This window comes from Myotis lucifugus, unplaced genomic scaffold, assembly GCF_000147115.1.
Source record: "Myotis lucifugus unplaced genomic scaffold, Myoluc2.0 scaffold_221, whole genome shotgun sequence".
NCBI lineage: Eukaryota > Metazoa > Chordata > Mammalia > Chiroptera > Vespertilionidae > Myotis > Myotis lucifugus.
In genome coordinates, this window is record NW_005871269.1 from 1,662,227 (window position 1) to 1,685,539 (window position 23,313).

A 23,313-nucleotide genomic window follows, 5' to 3' on the forward strand; every position below is an offset into this window, starting at 1 on the left:
CACTACCTTACAACACAGTAAACCCTCAATTTTGCAGACCTCGATTTAATGGACTTCGGATTTAACGGACAAAATTTCCGGGCTGTATGTCATGTGACATAAAATGCTTTTAACCACGATTTTCTTATAATTAAATTAACAGGTTATTTTTTTGTTATTAATTCACTGTTATTTTTACACAAATTTTAGCAAACAGGCCATATGTTGGAAAAAACACTGTGGTAATTTTGCCAACATAAATAAATATTACATAACTACAACTACAGTCTACATATTTAAATACAAGAGTTACCACTCAAACAATGTTCCGAGAATGACCAGCATGTGATCACACTGCATTGTGCGCGGTAATTGGTGCTGCTGTTGCGTGGCCTTACTTTCTGCAGCTGTTTTAATGTGTGCTGGCTGATGTTTGCACATGCGTTAAGCCATGCCCCAGCCGTGTGCATTTGTTAACTCATAGTGACTGGTGAATGCAGGCATTGACTATACCTATTCAGCATAAATTTAAAATTACAGCAATACACATAGAAAACGTTTCTGTGAAATTAAACTTTTATACATACTTAATTTTAATTACACAAACGTGTCTACATAAATAAAAACAAGTAAACTAACTAACTAGTAAATTGTTTAACATATGCATTCAGAAAACCTACTTTATTATGTAACAGAATTTCGGCTTTAACAGACACCACCTCACCTGAATTAGTCCACTATATCAAAGTTTTACTGTAGTAAAAAATATACATGGCAGAAGAATATATCAAAGTTCTCAAACAATGAGTTAAGATCATTTATGAGGTACATAGCAAATAATTTGTTACTGTGACAAAAATATTAAGCTATAAGATTTGTAAAATTGCTCTCTCTCTTCCTCCCTGCCCCCAATTCTAAAAAAAAAAAAAAAAAAAATTCTTGTTCCCAGAATCAGCTTTTGGAACCACTGTCCCTTTGTTGCACAAAATACAGATAAAGGAGAAACTTAAAATTTAATAGAAGCAAGAGACGCAAAATTAATCTACAAAATAAAGAGCTAAGCTAGAAGGTAAAGGACAGAGAAATAAAAAGTTAATCAGACTGGGTTTGTGAATTTTGGGAGCAACAGTAGAGGAAAGATAGGGGCATCTGAGAATGTTTGGGAAAAATTGAACATAATAGAGATGAGGAAAAGGATTTATTTTAAGGATAAAATATGGATATAGTTTTTTTTGACATTTTCAAGGGAAGTGAAGTGAAGAATTAAATTGCTTCTCAGTTATTTTGAATGTCAGACTAATGTTTCTCTGAATGTGATTCCATGAAGAGAAAGAGCCACAGGGAGGCTCAGCTTTATGTAGATTATATTACTAACAATAATAATTTACATATGTTTAATAAACTGGAGTGACATTACTTTTATTCAGCTACATGCTGATATGGGTCCATGAGTGGGGAAAAAGAGATAAAGTTAAAGCTCTTGCCAGGAACTACACTGCCCATGATGACCTTGGTATTGATGTACTGCTATTGGATGTGGCCGTTTTGGTATACTGGAGAGCTTATAAATTATAATTTTATTTAAAAAATGTTACCTTAATATTGTTTATTTATCTTACTGATGGAAGTTTTACACAGCTGCTGTTAGAGTCACATTAAATTTAAAAGATTGAAATCCTATCAAACATCTTCTCTCTTCTATGATCACAGTGGTATAAAGTTGGAAATCAGTTACAAGAACATAAGTGGAAAATCACATAGAATCTAAATAACATGTTACTAAACAACGAATAGGTTACAAATAAGATCAAGGAAGAAATCAAAACTCACCTTGAGACAAATGAAAATGAACACGCAACAACCCCAAATCTATAGAACACAGGGAAAACAGTCCAAAGAGGGATATTCAGAGCAATACTGGCCAACCGCAAGAAGCACGAAAAATCTCAAGTAAACAATCAAATTTTATACTTAAAGGGACTAGAAAAAGAACAAACAAAGCACAAAGTGGGTAGAAGGAAGAAAATAAAGATTAGAGTGGAAATGACATAGAGACTAAAAATACAAAAGATAAAAGAACTGCTTCTTTGAAAGGATAAAAAAGATTGATAAACCCTTAACCAGACTCATCAACAAAATAAGAAAGAAGACCCAAATAAAGAAAATCAGAAATGAATGGAGAGAAATCACAACAGACATCACAGAAATACAAAGGATTGTAAGAAAATATTACGAACAACTAAATGCCAACAAATTGGACAACCTGCAAGAAATGGATAAATTCCTATAAACACACAGCCTTCCAAAACTGAATCAAATTGTATCAGAAAATCTGAACAGACTGATTGCAACCAATGAAATCAAAGCAGTAATAAAAACAAACAAACAAGCAAACAAATAACTCCCAGCAAACAAAGGTCTTGGCTTCACAGGTGAATTTTACCAAACATTCAAATAACAACACCTGTCCTTCTCAAACTATTCCAGAAAATTCAAGAGGAAGGAAAACTCTCAAGCTCATTTTACTAGGCCAGCATCATCCTAATTCCAAAACCAGATAAAGACACTGCAAAGAAAGAAAATTGTAGGCCAACATTACTGATGAACATGGATGCAAAAATCCTCAACAAAACATTAGCAAACCAGGCAGTGCCCTGGGTGGGCCCCGGATCTGTCTCTTGCTTCAACAGTGTTTGGATGGAACAGACTCAGGGACGCCCCTTCTTCCAGCCTCAGGCCACTCTCCTGTGTCCTACCCAGTCACCACCCTCAGAACCACCTTCCAGACCAGCCAACACACCGGGTTGTTTCCTACCTTCACTCCTTATTGCCAAACAGCCCTGAGCTCCCAAATTCGTCAGAATTATTCCACCAACGCGGAGGCTGCAGCCAACCACCTGGCCAACCCGCATCTGCAGGCCCCCACACCTACCTCTCTCTGGGCTTCTGTTTTGACCTAGACGACTGGCTCTCGAGGGCGCGGGCCGCTTCTTCTGCGAGTTGGCAGAGAAGAAGCCGAGGGTGCTGAGCGTCTTAAAGTTGCTAAACCAGCGCGGTGGCCGCATTCTCTCCAGGACGTGGGGAAGCCTCCCCAGATGAGGGGGCAAAACTCAGGTCCATGGAAGCCGCCCTGGCCTCGGAGAGGAGCCTGACCCAGGCCCTTTGGGAGCTGCAGGCCCTGGTTCTCCCTGCGCAGACCTCAGCTCTGTGACTTCCTGCAGAACCACTTCCTGGGGGAGGAGGTGAAACTCATCAGGAAGATGGGCTACACCTGACTCACCTCTGCAGGCTGCGGCCCCCAGGCTGGGCTGGGTGAGTATCTCTTGGAAAGGCTCACCCTCAAGCATAAGTATGAGCCTGAGGAGCTCAGAGGCCTTTGAGGGGCCCCTCTGCATCCCCCTGGTGTCTGGCTTTTCCCTGAGCCTCTCCCCAAAACTACTAGCCATTCTTTTAACCACCCTGAAGCCCTCTCCCGTGCATTGGACCAAATGAAACATAAAACTTTTTGCAGCAAAAACAAACAAACAAACGAACAAAAAAACACCACAAACAAAGAAACAAACAAAAAAACATTAGCAAACTAAATCTAGCAAGTGATCAAGTGGGATTTATTCTGGGGATGCAAGGTTGGTGCAATCTCCACAAATCAATTAACTTGATACTCCATGTAAACAAAATGAAGAATAAAAATCACACCACATGATTATATCAATAGATGCAGAAAAAGCATTTGACAAAATCCAGCACCGACTTATGACAAAAACTCTCAGCAAAGTGAGAGTAGAGGAAATATACCTCAACATAATAAAGACCATATATGACAAATCCACAGCTAACATTATACTCTGTGAGGGGAAAAACAAACAAACAAACAAACAAACAAACAAAAATTTCCCTAAAGATCAGGAACAAGACAGAGACGACCACTTTCACCACTCTTATTCAACATAGTAGGGAAAGTCCTAGCTGCAGCAATCAGGCAAGAAGAAATTAAAGGCATCCAAATTGGAAAAGAGGAAGTAAAACTGTCATTACTTGCGGATGACACGATATTGTTCATAGAAAACCCTAAAGGCTCCACCAAAACCTAATAGAACTGATTAATGAATTCAGTAAAGTAGCAGGATACAAAATTAATATTCAGAAACTGGTTGCATTCTATTTTTTATTTTTTAATCTTCATCTGAGGCTAGCCTCACTGATGTATTTCATAGATATGTTGAACTTTCTTGGTGCCCATTAGTACCCCATTCTTCCTGAGCCATCCAAGGCATGCGCCCTTCACACTCAGAAAACTCTTTTGGGGCTAGTCTGATTGGCTTTTCCTATTTCCCCATATTTCTATTCAACTATTGGGGAGAAGGGGTTTTCTACAGCTTGAGGGTAAAAAGTTATTCCCTGAAAGAATCACATGGAAGACTCTCCGTAGCTGACTCCTGGGGCTCTTTTCCAGGGAAGATATTTTTTTACTTCCCAACTATATTTTAAATGTATGGTGTGGAGCTAAAGGCTTTCAACCTAGTTGAAGGGAAAGGGGAAAGCAAGAGAAGCTACAACAGGGACTTCTATGGGCCTTAGGCGGCTTGTGTAAGCTTTCTGCACCTCCTTGCCTCATCTGTGAAATGAGATCATCATAGCTGCCTGAGGGCTGGGCACTCCTCCAGACTGTCCCTTGAGATCCCTTCCAACTCTGAGTCCATAATTTCATTATTCCGCCAAATCAACACATAGCATCGTAATCACCACTTTGTGTTCCTACACTCCTGTCTTCTTTCATCTCCTTTCCCTCTTTAATCTATCATCTCCTTGAAATCACTCATCCCTTCCTCTCCCTTATAACTATTTCTAGTAAAAATAAATTTAGAACATTATTATCAGGAATATTTACTTTCACCCTAAGTTTAACATATGCTTATATTTAAGACAGTTAACCTGTCATAGTTAAAACACCACGTGCTAGTTAAGTGGGTGCAGGTGAAATGAATGGGTGTAGATAAAGAGCCATATTTGAGAAACTTAATAGTAGCCACTTAATTCAACTACCCATTGAAGCTCATCTAAAAATGCATGAGTAAGGTAGAGCCTCAAAAGTTTCACCTGCCATGGGAATAACTCAGCAAATACCATTAGTTAATAAAAATGTGTAAAATTCAATGAGCCACTTTGCAACAGCGCCTGGCACACTAAACAAGTGTTAAACGATGTCATTGTTGTTGTTATTATTGTTATTAAAAATGCTACAAAGCCACTTACCCATGGCCTGTGGAGAGAAATGTGTATGGAGATAAATAGAATGAACTCCCCTTGATGGTATAGAGCAGTGGTTCTCAACCTGTGGGTCGCCAACCTGTGGGTCGAGACCCCTTTGGGGGTCTAACAACCCTTTCACAGGGGTCCCCTAAGACCATCAGAAAACACATATATAATTACATATTGTTTTTGTGATTAATCACTATGCTTTAATTATGTTCAATTTGTAACAATGAAAATACATCCTGCATATCAGATATTTACATTACGATTCATAACAGTAGCAAAATTACAGTTATGAAGTAGCAATGAAAATAATTTTATGGTTGGGGGTCACCACAACATGAGGAACTGTATTAAAGGGTCACGGCATTAGGAAGGTTGAGAACCACTGGTATAGAGGATGGCATCTATGCTTGGTTACCTTCTGCTACATTTTCCAAATTGTATTCCATAGGATGCTCATATGTTCCATGTGAAAAAAAGTGTTCTATAATCCATAAATTTGAGACATTACAAACTGAAATGTAAGTTATTTAAAGTGTCTGATGTGCTGATTTGATGTATGTATACATTGTGAAAGGATTCCCATTATCACTAATTGACATATCCATCCCCTCACTTTTACTTTCTTTATGAGAACATTTAAGTTCTAGTCTCAGAAAATTTCAATTATACAACACAGTGTTGCTAACGATAATCACCACATTAGGCATTAGGATCTTCAGACTATATTCATCTTATAAGAAAGTTTGTGCCCTTTTACCAGCTTCTCCCTATTTCAACCTCCAGCCCCAACCACTTTTCTACTCTAAATAGAGCCATTATTTAAAATTTTTAAATAAATAAATTATATAAACTTACATTCAAAGGTAATCACTTTCTAAATATTTTATTGTATTTTAAAAAATTATCTATGCCTGGCCTGTGTGGCTCAGTGGTTGAGTGTCAACTTAGGAACCAAGAGGTCCTGGTTCGATTCCTAGTCAGGGCACATGCCCAGGTTTTGGGCTTGATGTTTCTCTCTCATTGATGTTTCTATCTCTCTCTTCCTCTCTAAAAAATCAATAAAAACATATTTTTTTTAAAATTACCTGTTCTTGAGGCTATTTACATTTACTGCACCTGTGTAGCAGAAATACTATACAATGCTATGATACTGCACATCTCTCTCCCAACTCTGTTCAGTGACTTCATGTTGGTAGCTTGAGATTGGCCACGATGGGACTATTTCTACTGTGGAAATGGGAAAATTCTTTGAACCAGAGCTTGATTTACTGTTTTATAGGTGTCTAGATTTAAAAATGCATTGGGAAAAGATGTTTATAATATTGACTAAGCTTAGAAGTATGTTAGGTCTGTAGTGGTTTACATTGTCAATAACACAAAAAATTAAGGAAATATTTCTTCAGGATTTAAAAACTGACACCACATTCAGCAAAGAAGTCACTCGCATCATTTATTGACCAATGAGTGAGGTCCTGACATTCATCTTCATTGCTTCATTTTTATCTTGCTCATTAATGTAAATGAAAATATCAACCAACATTCATGTCAGAACCAGTTGTAGGACTGACAGTTTGCAGGAGTTCTCAACCTTGGCTGCACATTAGAATCACCTGGGAATCTTTTTAAAATCCTGATTTCTGGGCCTCATCCTCTGGAAATTGTTTCTTTGTTACTAATGTTGTGGCCCCACCCCATAACAAAGAAACAGAATTTCCGGAGGATGAGGCCCAGAGATCAGGATTTTAAAAAGATTCCCAGGTGATTCTAATGTGCAGCCAAGGTTGAGAACCACTGGTTTAGAGAGAGCCAGTTAGGTGAAGGATGGAAATGTTGTAGGAAGAAGGGAATGTCATCAGTACTAGTAACATGGAACAGTAGTGTAGTTTTCCCCAAAAGTTGTTTTATCTGGCAAATATTTGCCGGGAGCCGGTCCATCCTTGCTGCTTGACACAGTCGCTGCAGGAAAGAAACATCTGCACAGCATATGTTTCAAGGGACCTGGCATATATAGCATATTGTTCTTAATATGTTTGCTCTCTTTAGCGCCATGTGTTTTAACCAAGATCACCTCTCCAAAAAGGTTGTTTCCCCAGGTGGGGATTTTTCCCTGAGGTTAGGGAGGGGATACAACCCCTTAATTAAGTGCCAGGCGGGTAGTTAAGCTACATAATCTTTACTCCCTGGAATGGAGATAAGAAACGCCCTAACCTTTGTAATAGAAATTGACAGGATTAAAATCGGCTGGTATAAATACGGATGTAACAAGACAATAAACATCAGATCCTGATCAGTTCCTAACCAGAACTCCGACCAGAACTTTGGCTGGAGATCCTGGCTAGAGATCCTGACTAGGCTGCTGATCAACTGAAGGCTGTTTTCGTGTCATTCCTTCTTCGCCGACTCCGTCCACACCTTTGGGGACCCCTGGACCCGCTGGGATTGGACCCCAGCAAATATTCAATAACTTTGTTTTACCACTCTTTGAAAGACCAAGAGCAAAAATAATCTGAAAAAGTTTAGGGCTAATCTTTAAAAAATTTATTTTGGGGGCTCATAAGACACGCTATTTTTCCCTTAGCATAACCCTAGTGAGGGTTAATGTGTCAACTTAATTGGCACAAGGGATGCCCAGGTAGCAGGTTAAATATTATTCCTGGGTGTGTCTGATAGGGTGTTTCTGGAATTATTTAGCATTTAAATCAATGGACTCAGTAAAGTAGGTTGCCCTCCCCAATATGAATGGGCACCTTCCAAAGCATTAGGGCCTAAATAGACCAGAACTCAGACAAAGGAAGGATTCGTCCACTTCTAGCCTGTCTGCTGAGCTGGGCATCACTTTTTCATCCCTTTGGACTGAGATTTATACTATTGGCTCCCCCTGTTCTCAAGCCTTCAGACTCAGAATGAATTACACCAATGGCTTTTCTGGGTCTCCAGTTTGCAGATTGTGGGACATCTCAACCTCCATAAACATGAGCCAATTCCTGATAATGGTACAATTTCTGTCTTAATTTAGGTTACTATAACAAAATACCATAAACTGGTGGATTCCCAACAACAGAAATTTATTTCTAACAGTTCTGGAGGCTGGAAGTGCAAGATCATGGTGTCCACATGGTTAGGTTCTGGTGAGAGCCCTCTTCCATGTTGCAGACTGCTGACTTCTTGTCTCCTCATATGGTGGATGGCAGAGAGAGAGAGAAAGAGAGAGAGACAGAGAGAGAGAGAACAAATTCTTTCAATACTCTTATAAGAGCACTAATCCCATTCATGAGGCATCATCTTCATGATTTCATCCAATCCTAATTACCTCCTGGAGGCACCACCTCCTAATACCATCCTATTGTGGGTAGGGTGTTGACATATGAATTTTGGGAAGATCCAAGCTTTCAGTCCATAATAGCTAGTGACCAGTCAGAGTAGAATGGAACTTTGTATGAGTCTCAACACCATGCGCCTCACAATTTTGTTAATTTAGGGAATAAAAGTAGGGTCTCAATATGTCTCAGAGTGCCTCAGGCAGTTCTAGTTTCCAAAAGTTTATCCCATTTCCTCCACGAGGATGCTCATATCTTTACGATCATATTTTTAAGTTTTTGTTTGGGAAAATTAAGTCACTATAGACATAGCTACAAGAAATTTAACATTAACGAGACATTCAATAAAGTTGAGTACCTATATATGCTCGACAACTACATTGGGTTCTGAGGCTAAAACCATGAACAAGTCAGATACAATCCCTGACATTATGGAACTTACTGTCTAGGGAGGGTTACCCACTAGTGAACAAACAACAATGAAATGTAAGTATAGTGTGACGCCAAAGCACAGATGAGGAAACCCAATCCAGACTTAAAAGGGAGGTGGTTGAGAAAGACTTCACAGAGGTGGTGATGTTCAACGTGACCCCTAAAAGATGAGTGGGACCTAAGGGGAAGGTGAAAGGGGTTCAGCAAAAAAGGGTTTCTAAACTAAAAGAACATTTTCAAAGGCTCTGAGACTAAAGAGAACTTGACATATTTTAAAAACGAATAGCGTCTAAAGTGGAAAGGGTGAGAGATGAGGCTGAAGTGATAATGCTGTTAGAGCACAACAGGACATATGAGCCACATTAAGGATTCAGGGTGTTCTGCAGATGGGATTGGGAATCACTGAAGTGTTTGAAGAAAAGGAATTTTGCATTTGCATTTAAAAGGCTGGCTGGGGGTGCAAGGGGAGAACTGTGAGGAGGGAGTTGAGACTAAAGGCAAAAGACCAGGCTGATGCAGTTATCCAGGAAGAGATAATGATGACTATCAACTAAGGAGTAGCAGTGTGGATAGGGAGAAGCAGAGCTAGCTGATGTTGTGGACTAACAGGATTTGGTGGTTTAGATGTTGGGACAGGTGACACAAAGCAAGTCAAGGATAAACTGGGTAGATGACGGACTATGCATAGAATAAGGATCCCAGTGGGGAGAGAACATTGTAGGAGGGGAAATGAGTATGTTAACAGCTATGTTAAGAGGGGATATGATATATTTCTTAAGTTACTACTCTGTATAAACCTAATACAAAATGTATATTAACAATGGATATTGTGATACTGTCATTATTTTACACATCAGTAAGGAACATCATAATAGAGAATTCCTTTCACATGAGTTAGTGAAATTTGAAAATAATCTCTGCTCCTCTTCTGGAAATGTATAGTTTTTTTTCTAATTATCAACTACTTCTGTATTATCCTAGTGTTCCTGATTTTAAATATATTTTTATGAAATTTATTGGGGTGACATCCTATATAATGAAAGCCCAATATGTTAAGTGTCCTGTCGTCTGATGTTCCATTCAACCAATCAAAGCATAATATGCTAATAATATGCTAAGGTTGCTCAACTGCTCGCTATGACGTGCACTGACCATCAGGGGGCAGACGCTCCAACCAGATTAGTCTGCTGCTGGGGTCCAGCTGATCAGGACTGAGCGAGATGGGCCAGACATGCCCTGGAGCCCTCCCACGGTCCCTCCCTGGCTGGCCAACCTCCCGTATCCCTCCCTAGCCCCAATCATGCACCAGTGGGTCCCTTGGACTGGCCTGCACCCTCTCACAATCTGGGACCCCTTGGGGGATGTCGGAGAGCTGGTTTTGGCCCGATCCCGCAGGAATCGTGCACTGGGCCTCTAGTTGTATAATAAGATTGTACAGATTTCAAGTGTACATTTCTATGTAAATATATTTTGATATAATAAAAGAGAAACTAAAAGTCCAAAGTAATCAGACAGAAATAAATATAAATTGTGAGCTATAGATGAACTCAAATTTTTGTATTTGCACAAGCATTGTATGCTTTTGCTTCATACTTCCAGATTGTTTGTGCTCCTTTTAAAATATTTTTTTCTTAACAGTTGGTAAAAATCCCCCATGTGGGAATACCTACAATTATGGCAGCTGGTGTTTATAGCAAATGACAAGGCTGAATTAAAGAATTATTATCTTCATTTCAGGATGGTTTATAAAAACAATAAAACCCTTTTTTAAAAAGCACTGACTTTTAAATGAGGCCCAATGTAATCTGTGTTCCTTATTGGAGCTATAGCACTAACCTTGGGATCAAAATAGAATGCTATTAACATGGTAAAGTGATCCAAAAGTTGTGCAAAAGTTTAAACAACTCATAAGAAAACATACCCTGAAAATAAATTACAAATCTAATGTGCTAGCTAAATTGGCAAAAGTCTCAGAAATTTTCATATAGGAACTCTGCTAAAATTTTAGTTTTGAAAACCAATAAGAATTCTTACCCTTTATAATTAAGGAAGGACACTAAAAACAATAGTAATTCATTTTGAAAGAAAAAAGCATATTCCAAATAGAAAAAGTGCTTTGTTATTTATCATAATTGTGTTTTGCTTATTTGTTCCTATTTTAGTTTTAAGTAGCATCTCACAATATTTATTACATCTAATCTAATAAAAGACAAACATGCAAATTGACCATACCTTTGCTACACCTTAAGCCACGCCCACCTGCCAACCAGAGAGACTACATGCAAATTAACCCAACCAAGATGGCGGCCAGCAGCCACAGAGCTGAAGCAAGCAGGAGGCTTGGTTTCTCCAGTGATGGAGGAAGCCAAGCTTCCCGGCCAGCTCTGAGCTCCACTGAAGGCAACAAAGTTTCAATTATAGAAGATAGATAAACCCCAAATACTTGCTTTCAGCTCACCGTGGCCACAGAGCTGGAATGAGCAGGAGCCAGCTCTGAGCTCCACTGAAGGCAATAAAGTTTCAATTATAGAAGGTAAATAAATCCCAGAATAAAAAAAAAGAGAGAGAGGCTGGGAGCTTCCGTCGCCAGGGGGCTTGGCCAGCCTGAAAATGGCCCTCAGCCCCTCACCCAGACTGGCCAGGCACCCCAGTGGGCATCCCCACCCTAAAGGGGGTGTGGCCAGCCTGAAAACAGCCATCATCCCCTCACCCAGGCTGGCCAAACCTCCATGGGGTGAGGGTCCCCACTGAGGGGGGGGGGAGGCTTGACCAGCCTGCAAACAGCCATCAGCCCCTCACCCAGGCTGACCAGGCACCCCAGTGGGGACCCCCACCCTGAAGGGGGTGTGACCAGCCTGCAAACAGCCATCAGCCCCTCACCCAGGCTGGTCAGGCACCCCAGTGGGACCCCCACCCTGATCCGGGACACACTTCAGGGCAAACCAGCCGGCCCCCACCCGTGCACCAGGCCTCTATCCTATATAATAAAAGGGTAATATGCAAACTGACCCTAACAGCAGAAAGACTTGGAATGACTGGTCACTATGACACACACTGACCACCAGGGGGCAGACACTCGCTCAATGCAGGAGCTGCCCTCTGGTGGTCAGTGAGCTCCAACAGGGGAGCTCTGCTCAGCCACAAGCCAGGCTGACGGCTGCCAGTACACAGGTGGTGGTTGGAGCCTCTTCCGCCTCCTCAGCAGCGCTAAGGATGTCCGACTGCAGCTTAGGCCTGTTCCCCGCTGGTAAGTGGACATCCCCCGAGGGCTCCCGGGCTGCCAGAGTGATGTCTGGCTGCCAGCTTAGGCCCAATTCCCCAGGGAGCGGGCCTAAACCAGCAGGTGGTCACCCCCCAAGGGGTCCCAGACTGTGAGAGGGCACCCCAAGTGCACAAATTTTTGTGCACCAGGCCTCTAGTGTTTTAAATAAAAATGGTAGGAAAAAATTAAAGAAAAGAGTTCTTTTTCATGTTTTTCTGGTAGTATAAGAGGTAACTCCAAATACATTAGAAATGTTGTTGAATGGTGGGGAAAATATTTTCCTACATCTCAGAAGTATATAACAAGCGCAAGATGCCAGATACCACGGGGTGTTATATTACAGACATAGCAGGTTTCCTGCTTCTCTAACCTTATGAAGTGTTATATGAAGTGTGTATAGCTCTGCCACTTACAATTAGGCAATCAAAACTTATCTATGGGTGTGAAGATATTAAAGAACAACCAAAGCAGTCAGGAGTATAAGATGCAGAGAGAAGAAGAGTGCATTGCAGTGATTCTATATTTGCCGCTACATTTTCTTCTTGTGTACTTGCTAATTCGCACAGCTCTTGACACGAAAGCCAGTGAAAGTAGTGTTCCAGGCTGCTTTGCAGCGCCGCTGCTCTGAAGCCACCCGTGACCAGCTGTGGGGAACCCACCATGTTCTTTGACATCGATCTTGGGCCGCGTCTCCTTCGAGCTGTTTGCAGACAAAGTTCCAAAGACAGCAGAAAACTTCCATGCTCTGAGCATTGGGGAGAAGGGATTTGGTTATAAAGGTTCCTGCTTTCGCAGAATTATTCCGGGATTTAGGTGCCAGGCTGGTGACTTCACACGCCACAGTGGCACAGGCAGCAAATCCAGACAGGGAGAAATTTGAGGATGAGGACTTCATCCTGAAGCATACAGGTCCTGGCATCTTCCATGGCAAATGCTGGACCTAAAACAAACGGTTCCCAGTTTTTCATCTGCACTCCCAAGCCTGAGTGGTTGGATGGCAAGCATGTGAAAGAAGTCATGGATATTATGACAGCCATGGAGCCCTTTGGGTCCAGGAATGGCAAGACCAGCAAGAAGATCACCATTGCTGACTGTGGGCAACTCTAATGAATTTGACTTGTGTTTTATCTTAACCACAGGACTGTTCCTTCACCCTGATTTGCTTGGAATGTTCTATAATCTTTGTGCTCTTGCCAGTTTATTGGGTTCCATAATTTCCTTACTCCTTCCCAGTCTTGCTGGATTGCAGAGTTAAGTTTATGATTATGAAATAAAAACTAACAGTTGTATGTAAAAAAAAAAAAGTAGTGTTCTAATGTCTATGGCAGTCTCACTGGGGTGAGAGATCGACAATGAAGAGTTGTGGTTGGCAAAGAAAGTCATTACTGAAAGGCCCAGTATTCTAAAGAAAACTGAGTCCAACATTATGCATGTATTTGACCCCTAAAACTGTACATTGGTGATAGGGAGACCAAAAACAGAATTTATATCCTGTTAAGGCAAATATTCCAAGATTTCATTGAATATCCTTAAAAGATTAGGCCCTAAGCATAAACACAAACTATAAATATACCAGTTCTCACAAATCCTGAAATATAACTTCAAATTAATTCAGTCCCTCATTGAATCTAGGTAACTTGCTTACAAGTATACTATATCTTTCTTCCAAAAGAAAATTTAAATCTCATTAGAGAAAATTAAAATCTCTTACAATTTTTCATAGACAATGTCCAACATTCAATCCAAGCTTAACAGGCATACCTGTACAAAGAGCTAAATGACTGAAGACCAAGAGCAAAAATAGACAATGAGGATAGATCAATAAATTATCCAGGCACTAAAGTTATCAAACAAAGACTTCAAAGTAATAATAATTAATATTTTCCAGAAAAAAAGATTTAAATTTAACTTTTAAATTTATAGAAATTTACCAGAGAACTATAATCTGAAAAAAGGATTCAATTAAGATCATAGAACTTAAAAAGACAGTAACCATATTTAAAAATTCAAATTCAATAAATGGGTTTAATACCACAGGCAGCAGAATACAAGACTAATGACCTAGAGAGATCAATAGAAAATATCCAAATTGGTACCCACCAAGACAAAAAGAAAAAAATACAGAAAAGAACATAAGAAGCACCTGGGACTTAGAGAATATATCTAACATACGTGTAACTGAACATCCTAAAGAGAAGAACTAACTGGCCAAAAATTTTGCAAAATTAATGTAAGATGCCAGAAATTTAAGAAACTCTTTGTAACCCAAGCAGAATAACTACAAAGAAATCACATTATAATACAATTACTGAAAGCCGGAAACAAAGAGAAAATTCTTAAAAGCACTCAGAGGAAAAAGACAATATTACCTTCAAAAGGGTTAACAAAAGACCAACTAACTTCAAAATTTTCAACAGAAGTGTTGGGAACCAGAAGAAAATGAAATGGCATCTGTAAAGCGATGAAAGAAAGTAACTGCCAACTTAGAATTCTTATCTAGGGAAAACAGTCTTGTATAATGAAGGCAAAATGAAAATGTCTGCAGACAAACAAAACCTGAAAGAATTCTGTTGTCACTATAAAAAGCTTAATGGGATTCTTCAAGCAGAAAGAAGACTCCAGATGGAAGGTTCATCATACAAGAAGAAATGAAGAACACAAGAAAGAATAAATAGGGGGGTAGTCCCAAAGAAATAGTAACTGTGAAAAATAGGTAAATGCTTTCAAACTACAACTTGCAGTTTGAAAAACACAGCCCCTACCAGACTTTGGAGCCATACGTTCTAGTTGTTTGGGTCTGACAGAATAAGCACAGGATACGTGGGATGGCAGAGCAAGGGCATCCAGACACCTTGGAGACCTGGGAAAGATTCTCCCGAGAAAGTAGAAAGTAACCCTATATAATAAAAGTCCAGCAACCGAATGGTGGAACGACTGGAACGACAGCGGTCCCTTGTCCCAGCCAGCCCTGCCCCCGAGTGCCCCCCACTCCCATCAGGGGCAGGGCCGGCCAGCAAACCACCTGCGGCGCTTCACCCTCACCCTGGCCAGCCCTGCTCCTGAATGCCCCCCCCCCAATCGGGGGCAGGGCTGGCCCACAAAATGCCCAAGGCCCCTCGCTGGGCTGGTCCCGCCCCCTGAGTGGCTCCCAACACACCTACATCACTGCCTGGCTCCCTGGTGCATGTACATTTAGTGAAAGCACAAGAAAATAATTATCAGTTCCTTCTGTCCCCAACCCGAGTCTCCAGAGGGCTCTGCTAATACTGCAGCCAAGGTATGGAATTCTCCCTTCACAGCCTGCAGCCCCAGGGGACCTTCCAAGTTAGCCAAAAAGGCGACCCAAGCATCCGGGATGGCAGCCCTTTGCTGAGGAATGTAGAGAGGCTGGATGGGGATTTTGTGAAATTGCAGTACCTTGCAGATTAGGTGAGCTTTCAATCTCTCTTTAAAAGGGGCAGCAAAGAGGACCTGCAGGCTGCCAGGAGCAACAGCAAAGGGTAGGCACATTCAAAAACTTTTAAACAAACAGACATGAAGATCATATTGGGAAGCTGAGGGCAGAGCCCCGGGAAGAACGCAAAAATCATTAAAGGGCCATCATCCATTTTGATATACGTTTGCAAACAACACATAAACAACTTCATCTCATGGCACGTGAAATGCAAAACAGTTATGTTGTGGGTTTTCTTTTGGCCATCCTTAAAGTATAATTAGATCCAGCTGGGGGAATATAGCTTCCAGCATTAGACCCCACGGCCGGCCCTGCTGGACCCCACCCGTGCACAAATTCGTGCACCGGGCCTCTAGTAGAATATAAATGATCTCTGATTACTCCAATTATTAAATTCTTTGCTTCTGACAAATTAATAGTCCACAGTTTCTTATACATATTCCACTGTTTCTTTGCTTAGGATGTTTGCTCATGCTATTCTGACTAAAATGCAAACATCCTCCTCACCTCACCTCCCAATCTCAACATGTTCAGATCTTTCAGGTTTGAATTTTATTGCTTCTATCACTTTTAAGCCTTCCCTGGTCACACTCCACCAACCTTCACTGATACTCAACCCAACTCAAACTGTAGTAATCTCTGTCTTTCTTTTACAACAAGAATATGCTTTTATATCATCTCCCCTATTATGATTTAGGTTTTTCAAGAATGTTATGTAAATACTGTTTACCCTCCAATAAATGTCTGTTGAATAGATGGACAAATGGATGGATGAGGAAGACTTTATGACCATTCTATTGTTAAATATTAAATGTCTGTGATTTGGCACTTGCTGAACTATTAGTCAAGGCCCATCAAGTCAGTTTCTCTCCCTTCTTGTCTGCTTTCTTCTGTTTTTAATCAGACATCTGCTGAATCATCCAATGCTACAGCAAGAACATGTGCAAGCTAATAAAAACTCCCAATAACTATTTTTACCTTGAAGTCAGTTGGGACAGTACTATACAAGGGGAACGTGAGAAGTTGATACTGTAATGTGGTGAAGGAGAAATATAAAATATGGACTATTTTTTAATATATCTAACTGGTTTGTCATTTTCAGAGTAAAACACCAGCAAGTGTATGCCCTTGAGATCAGTGTTTCTCCATGCTGCTTTCTGTCTGGATCAAGACAGGGAAAGTAAACAATATTCACAGTAAAATGAAAACAACATACTGAATTGTTCTTTTGTGCAATGCACTGGCCTGCTTACAGATAGAGGAAGTTTATAAAAAATAATCTTGCATAGCTAAAAATCACCACTAACACCAGCAATTCAGAAGAGAAACACTGCCTGAACCTTCACATACACAATGAAACAAACCTCCTCCACTAAACACATGTAATGTTTTTGATATTTTTCCAGTAAATATCCAAGCAGATGATCTAGGAAGGTCAGAATTAACCAGCAGCGACTCTTGATTTGCTCATTGGAGGCATTTAAAAAGAGCCTGTAGCCCTTAGAAGCAAAATTAGGTAGAATCAACAATATGTCCTAACGACCTTATGTTCCTTGAGTAGATGCAACTAAATGCCTACCTAATATTCATTCTCCACTTCTTCCTAACATTCATGATTTTGTTGGAGACCTAATTGTGCTCAGTTTAAAATAAAAGACACAAAAACTATAGGCTTCTTATAATCTTTCTAGAAGTTAAGGACAGGTTATGTGACATAGGTCTGGTCAATGATAAGCAGAAGTCAAGTGCAGATATTTGACAGTTTTATTTCTTGGAATGAGCACTACTCTCTCCTTTCCTACTGTTTGAGATATGAGCACAATGACTGGAGCTGGAGCTGCAACAACCATCGGGTAACCTTACAGAAAAAGTCAGAGACTTGCAAAGACGTCTCTGATTTCTCAAGGTGAGGAAGCAATGTTAACAACTGCACACCGCAGGTTTAAATGAGAAAAAGGAATGTGTTTTCTAGACCAAAAATTTTAAGTTTTTTCTGTTACATTTGGCTAAAATTTAATCCCAGGGTGAATCACCCCTCAAGAGCATGAACCATTTTTTATCAATTTCTACTTCAACTACCTGGCATATACTGTTTTCTCAACAAAATAGGAATGAATAAAATAGTGAGTGAGTGAGTGAACTAATCATTCTACTTTGTTCATAGCAACATGTATGTAAAATGCTTAAAAGAAAAGGAGTGTGAAAAGCCAGTATCAAACACTATGGCAGGCAATATTAACCCAATTCAAAACAGACTACTGGGTATCATGAGTCATAGAATACACATTTGAACAAATCAAAAGTAGTCATTGGTTTCTCCAAGATCTGTCACTGAGACCATAGAACCCTATGACAGCCAGCTTCCTGCATGAAGAGGCATTAAAAATCTGGCATCAGACCTGTTAAAATGGCTGCTTTTCTGTGACCACCTAGATCAGTAACGGAGAGGGAGTTAACTCTGCCTTGGAGAAAATCAGTAGAGTTCATCTGAGGCCAATGGGAAATGCAGGCACAGAGGAAATACACTGAGGGAGTGAAAGTTCAACCTTTCCTCCTTCAGGAAGGTCTCCAAGCAATATGCCAAGATAGACGGATAAGGAAATGAAGTTTCTTCCCTACTCTAGTCCCTACTCTAACTTTTTAGGTCAAGGTCCTTTGATTCCGCTGGTCAATGTTTGGCTTCAGAAACATAAAAACGTAGCTCTGCATCACAGAAAGCTCCGAGAGAGTCCTCTCTACCTCCTGCTACTTAAAGTGTAGTTGCTGGACCAGCACCATTAGCATCAGGTGGGAGCAGAATCTAAGGTCCCACCTTGGACTATTGAATCAAGTGCTTCTTTTGCATATTGAAGTTTGATGTTTACTGTGCTAGAAGGCCTTACTAAAGGTTGTGTGTCTTGATGTTTGAGTAGTTACTTAACTACATTTAAGTCTGTCCAGATAATAAAAAATTCCTTTCCCCTTTGGGTTGTAAATCTTTTCATTACTAATTTGCTCAGGGATTGTAACTTCTATAAATTTTAAGTATCAAATAATTTTTTAGAATGTCTCTCATACAACTTTTACACACTATTTTGTAAAATGATTATGTTCGAAAAATAATCTTGAGATAATTTCATAAATGAAAACAAATGAGTCCCCCCCTTCTTTTCCTGGAGGTTGAAAGAGATGTATCATGCTTGAGGAAGAGCATTTATCAAATCTGGAATCGGTCCCTTTAGTAGTACTTTTGTTATCTATTTCAAAGTGAGGTTTTCACTGTGTCATTTGAGAGCCAACAAAGACCTTGGGAATCCCCCCTTTTCCCTTTTGCTAATAGACTTTCACTATAGGAAAGCTCTGAATGAATGGCATGAGGAAAGGCCAAATGACTTGACTGGAAGGCAGATGATCAATATTTAGTCATTTTCAGACGTTCTTAAAGAACATGAGTAATCGTGAGATTAGAAACTTGGAAATCTTTCTGCTGACCTTGCCTACTCCAGAAACTATACAACTATAAATAAAATTATTGTTTCCTACATTTATTTAAAGAAAGATGTCAGGGCAAGCACAGGGTGGTTAATTTACCAAAGGCTCAGTCCTCTTGCCCACAGATATGCACATTCTTGGAAGGAATGGTGGCAATTTTAAATATTACAGCCCAGATATGCAGAGAAAATACAACTTTTTTCTCTGTAGCCTATTGGATGTTCCTTAATACCCAGAAGAGGGGAAGCTTTAGTTCAGCCTCATAGATTTAGTCTTATACAACAAATAGGCTATTGGAACAAATGCTTTATCTGATTTAGGTAAAAGGTTCAGTCCTGCAGGTTCTGTCCCCACCAGCCCCGCTTTAAGAAGCTGTGTGGATTCATACCTTGCATCGTCCTCTCCTTTCTTTGCTGAAGAGTGGCTGCTCTGGGCTTTCTGGTGGCTTTCAGGAAAGACCAAGTGTGACTTATTTCATCCCTATCCTTGCAGGCAGCTGCTGCTAAAGTTTGCAACAGGTAAAGCTTGTAGCTCCTCTCTAAGTGCAGTCACGTCCTACTATCTCTGAGTGATTTGGTCTTACCACGGGTCACACTGCTACTGCAGACCCCTCTGAGACTCTGCATGTTCTCCATCTATATCTTGGCCTCGGCTACCTAACCCACAGCCTCTATCATGCAGGTACTTGATGCCTTGCCTCAAGGGACCTATAGTAGACCAACTGCTCACAATTCAGCTTTGTTCAGCATCTGCCAAGGGACAGGCAGGCCACCCCTGAGTTCTTCATCTGCCTCCCTTGTTACCTCTGCCAATAAGACATGCCATTGCCCTTGCTGTGGTAGAAGCAGATGCCAGTGGGGCAGAATTCTACAAAGACAATGTGGGGGATGGAGGTGTAGGTAGAACAAAAGAGCCCTGTATTCTGTCTTCTGGATCTGATTCTTCCTCTTCTCTAAAATCTCTAGGGCAGAAGGGTACTGATTTCTGGATTTCCAATTCCTGTACACCAGTGCTACTAAAAGAGACGCCAACCTGGGGACCGTCACTAGCCCACAACAAGATACACACAGAAATTGAGAGTAAGTGTTTATGATACACATAGCAACTAGGTAAAGTAATATTTTTTACATTATATGTAATAAAACGGTAGGGCTTTTAAAGTATGTTTTTGTTTTCCTATTTTATTTCTTCATACTTTATTTTCATTACAGTTTACTAATTCATAGGTGCACGATGTATTGGGATTTTAGCAACGTGCTCCTCCTCAGAGAGAGTTTGAGAAGCTGTGCTCCTCATCATATCTACCTCCTATGCAGTAAGCTTCATGCCTAGAATCATAGATGGAAGGGGCCTCTTTGTGCTATGGAAGAAACAGATGAGTTCACCAGACTGGAGCCTGGTCATGCTTAAGAAAGTTATGATATCTTTTATTCTCAGCAAAGCCTATTATTTGAGCTTATTTGCAAGTTGTAGACACAATCTAAAATCTAATTCAACAGTCGAAGCTGAGCAGACTCCCTGTGTTCTGTTGGGGACTGTGTTCTGACACCTTTCCCGTGAAGCAACAAAACCCACTGCTTGGAGGAGTGAGAAGCCAGCCCTCCAGCAGTGGGACTCACAGAAGGAGAAGATGTATCAAAGGAAATACTGTCCTAAAGTTCCTGATGTAAAAAGATTTGTTAAAGAATGGCTCTATTTTAAGAAAACCTGAAAAGAATTTTTTTCATGATCTTAATAAAAGCCCACATCAGCAATCAATACAGGGTGTCTCAAAAACATGTATACACACTTTGAATAATTGCTAGTTCCAATGGGTTAAGTCAAAATAGAAAGAAACATCAATTGAGCTATCAGCTGTTAAGTGAGCATACATTTTGGGGGACATCCTATATAATGTGTCCCAGGTGTTCCTGTTCTTTGCAAGTGAAGAAATCTCTAGCAAACCATCAGCATTCATGTGTACTTTGCAACACCTGCAACAAATATTAAACATTGGTCTCAGTCTTTTCCAATCCAAAGGCCAATGAGAAGAATTTGAAGACCACATTAGAACAACCACAGATTGAGTGGGTTCCCGAGAGAAAGCTCACACAGCTGCGATGCCGGAAGCAGTTCTGGCATTAACTAGGTTAATATTATCACTATTAATATTTAATTAAGCTTCTGACTGAGCATCCTGCTGATTCATCTATTTTTATTGTTATAATGTCATATTTGCTTGTCTTATTTTCTGATTGATTCTTATTCAACAATGGTTTCCAATATTTTAACCTCGAATTGCTCTCTCTCTTACTTAATGATCTGAATCTAATTCAAGAGATGCTGAGATCCTTTTTATAATGTGATGCTTGCACTCTAATTAGTTCTTTTAAGAGTGCAATGCACAGGTACAGACATGAAGTTTTCTACTTCGGAACGTAAAAGAATGCAAGATTACTCCATGAAGGAAGGAGACTCTACAGAAATATCTTCTTGAAAACCTCTGCCCCAGATAGTGGTCTGATAATTTTTATAAAGAATAATCTGAAAATTTAAATGCTATTTTTAGTACTCAGTAAAGAACCAAAGAGGGATAAAGGGAACAGCCACCCTTGTGGAGAATTTGATCACCACTGTTCAGATTCGCCAGCACATAGGGATTATATAAAAAAGCAGACTGACTTTTGGTCAGTTTTATTATTTTTTGTATATATTTCTATTTATTTAGATCTTGTTTATATAGTTTTATTATTTTCTCCATATGAATTGAATATCTTTTTTCTTTTAATTTATTTATTGTTGACAGTATTATGGATGCTCCCTATTGCCCTCCCTTTGCCTCTCTCCACCCAGCCTCCACCCAACCCCAGGCCTTCCCCACACTATTGCCTGTGTCCATGGATTATGCATACATGCAAATATGTTCTTTGGTTAATCTCTTCTGTCTCCTTCACCACCCTCCCCACTGAGATCCGTCTCTCTTTTTAAAAAATTTGTAGCAGGCAATACATCCCCGTATTCCTTGCACCTCAGATGGACTTCTCTTACCATCTCCATTCCCCCTCCATCTTGGTTTGCTTTAGGGTGATGCAGTTGACACTAATATCAGTAAGCTTTATGAGTTTCACCTTGCCACTCCTTTAGCTGTAAAATGAATTCCTTGGACAGAGGCTCTATTGAGGATACCATGGCAGTGAAAAGTTGCCCAGGAATGGTGGTTGGCAAAAGCATTGCAAGCCTGGAAAAAAAATCTAAACTGGAACACATAACTATTCCATGAGGACATATATCTGCCTTCTCCAAGTGGCTATTTTCCCTACAAACAATGACATACCCAGGGCTCACTGATGGCCTCTATGCTACCACAATGGGCATAGCCAGATCAGCCTTGGTGATGTGAGTTCCATGTGTTCATCCATAACCATATTCTTGTCACTGGAAAAGTTTTCTGGCTCTTCACTTCTGCTTTGAGTTGGAAATTCAAGGCCCTAAAATTGCTGTTTTCCTTGTATAGTTAACATAATTTATTGCAGTTAACACATCTATAATCTTTGTAATCACTTGGTTGCATAGCAATTGGATGTAACCTCTACTTGATCACTCAGAACCTGGCTCTTTAGCTGCTTACCATCTCACACCATCACCAGTGAGAATGTGAGAAATCATGACATCATTACATGCCACTCATTACCAGGGTTCAGTATCTACCTAGCAAGGAGGTCATTCATGTGATCATAAAATATATGAGCGACCCTAGTTTCAGAATTCCCTCCAGAAGGACTGTTTCCTAAGGCGACTCCTAGTATGAACTACTATATCAGCCAGAGTATTCTCCTAGCAAGAGAGCTGACACAGAACAGAGCAGAGGAGGTAGATAATGGGAGTGGGAGGACAGGAAGGAACAGTGAGATAAAACACTTAAAAGGAGTCAATCTGCCCGGCCCCTGTAGCTCAGTTGTTGAATGTCGACCTATGAACCAGGAGGTTACAGTTTGATTCCCAGTCAGGGCACATGCCCAGGTTGCCAAGTTATGAACTAAGTTCCAGGTTAGGATACAGAGGAGGCAGCTGATTCAATGATTCTCTCTCATCATTAATGTTTCTATCTTTCTGTCCCTCTCTCTTCCTCTCTGATATCAATAAAAACATATTTAAAAAAG

General features: G+C 40.2%; 1 pseudogene; it reads left to right on the forward strand.

Annotated features, from left to right (window-relative positions):
• LOC106698725 overlaps nt 1-13,382 on the forward strand; it is a 115,021-nt pseudogene extending 101,639 nt beyond the window's left edge.
• Nucleotides 13,383-23,313: the final 9,931 nt, after the last annotated feature.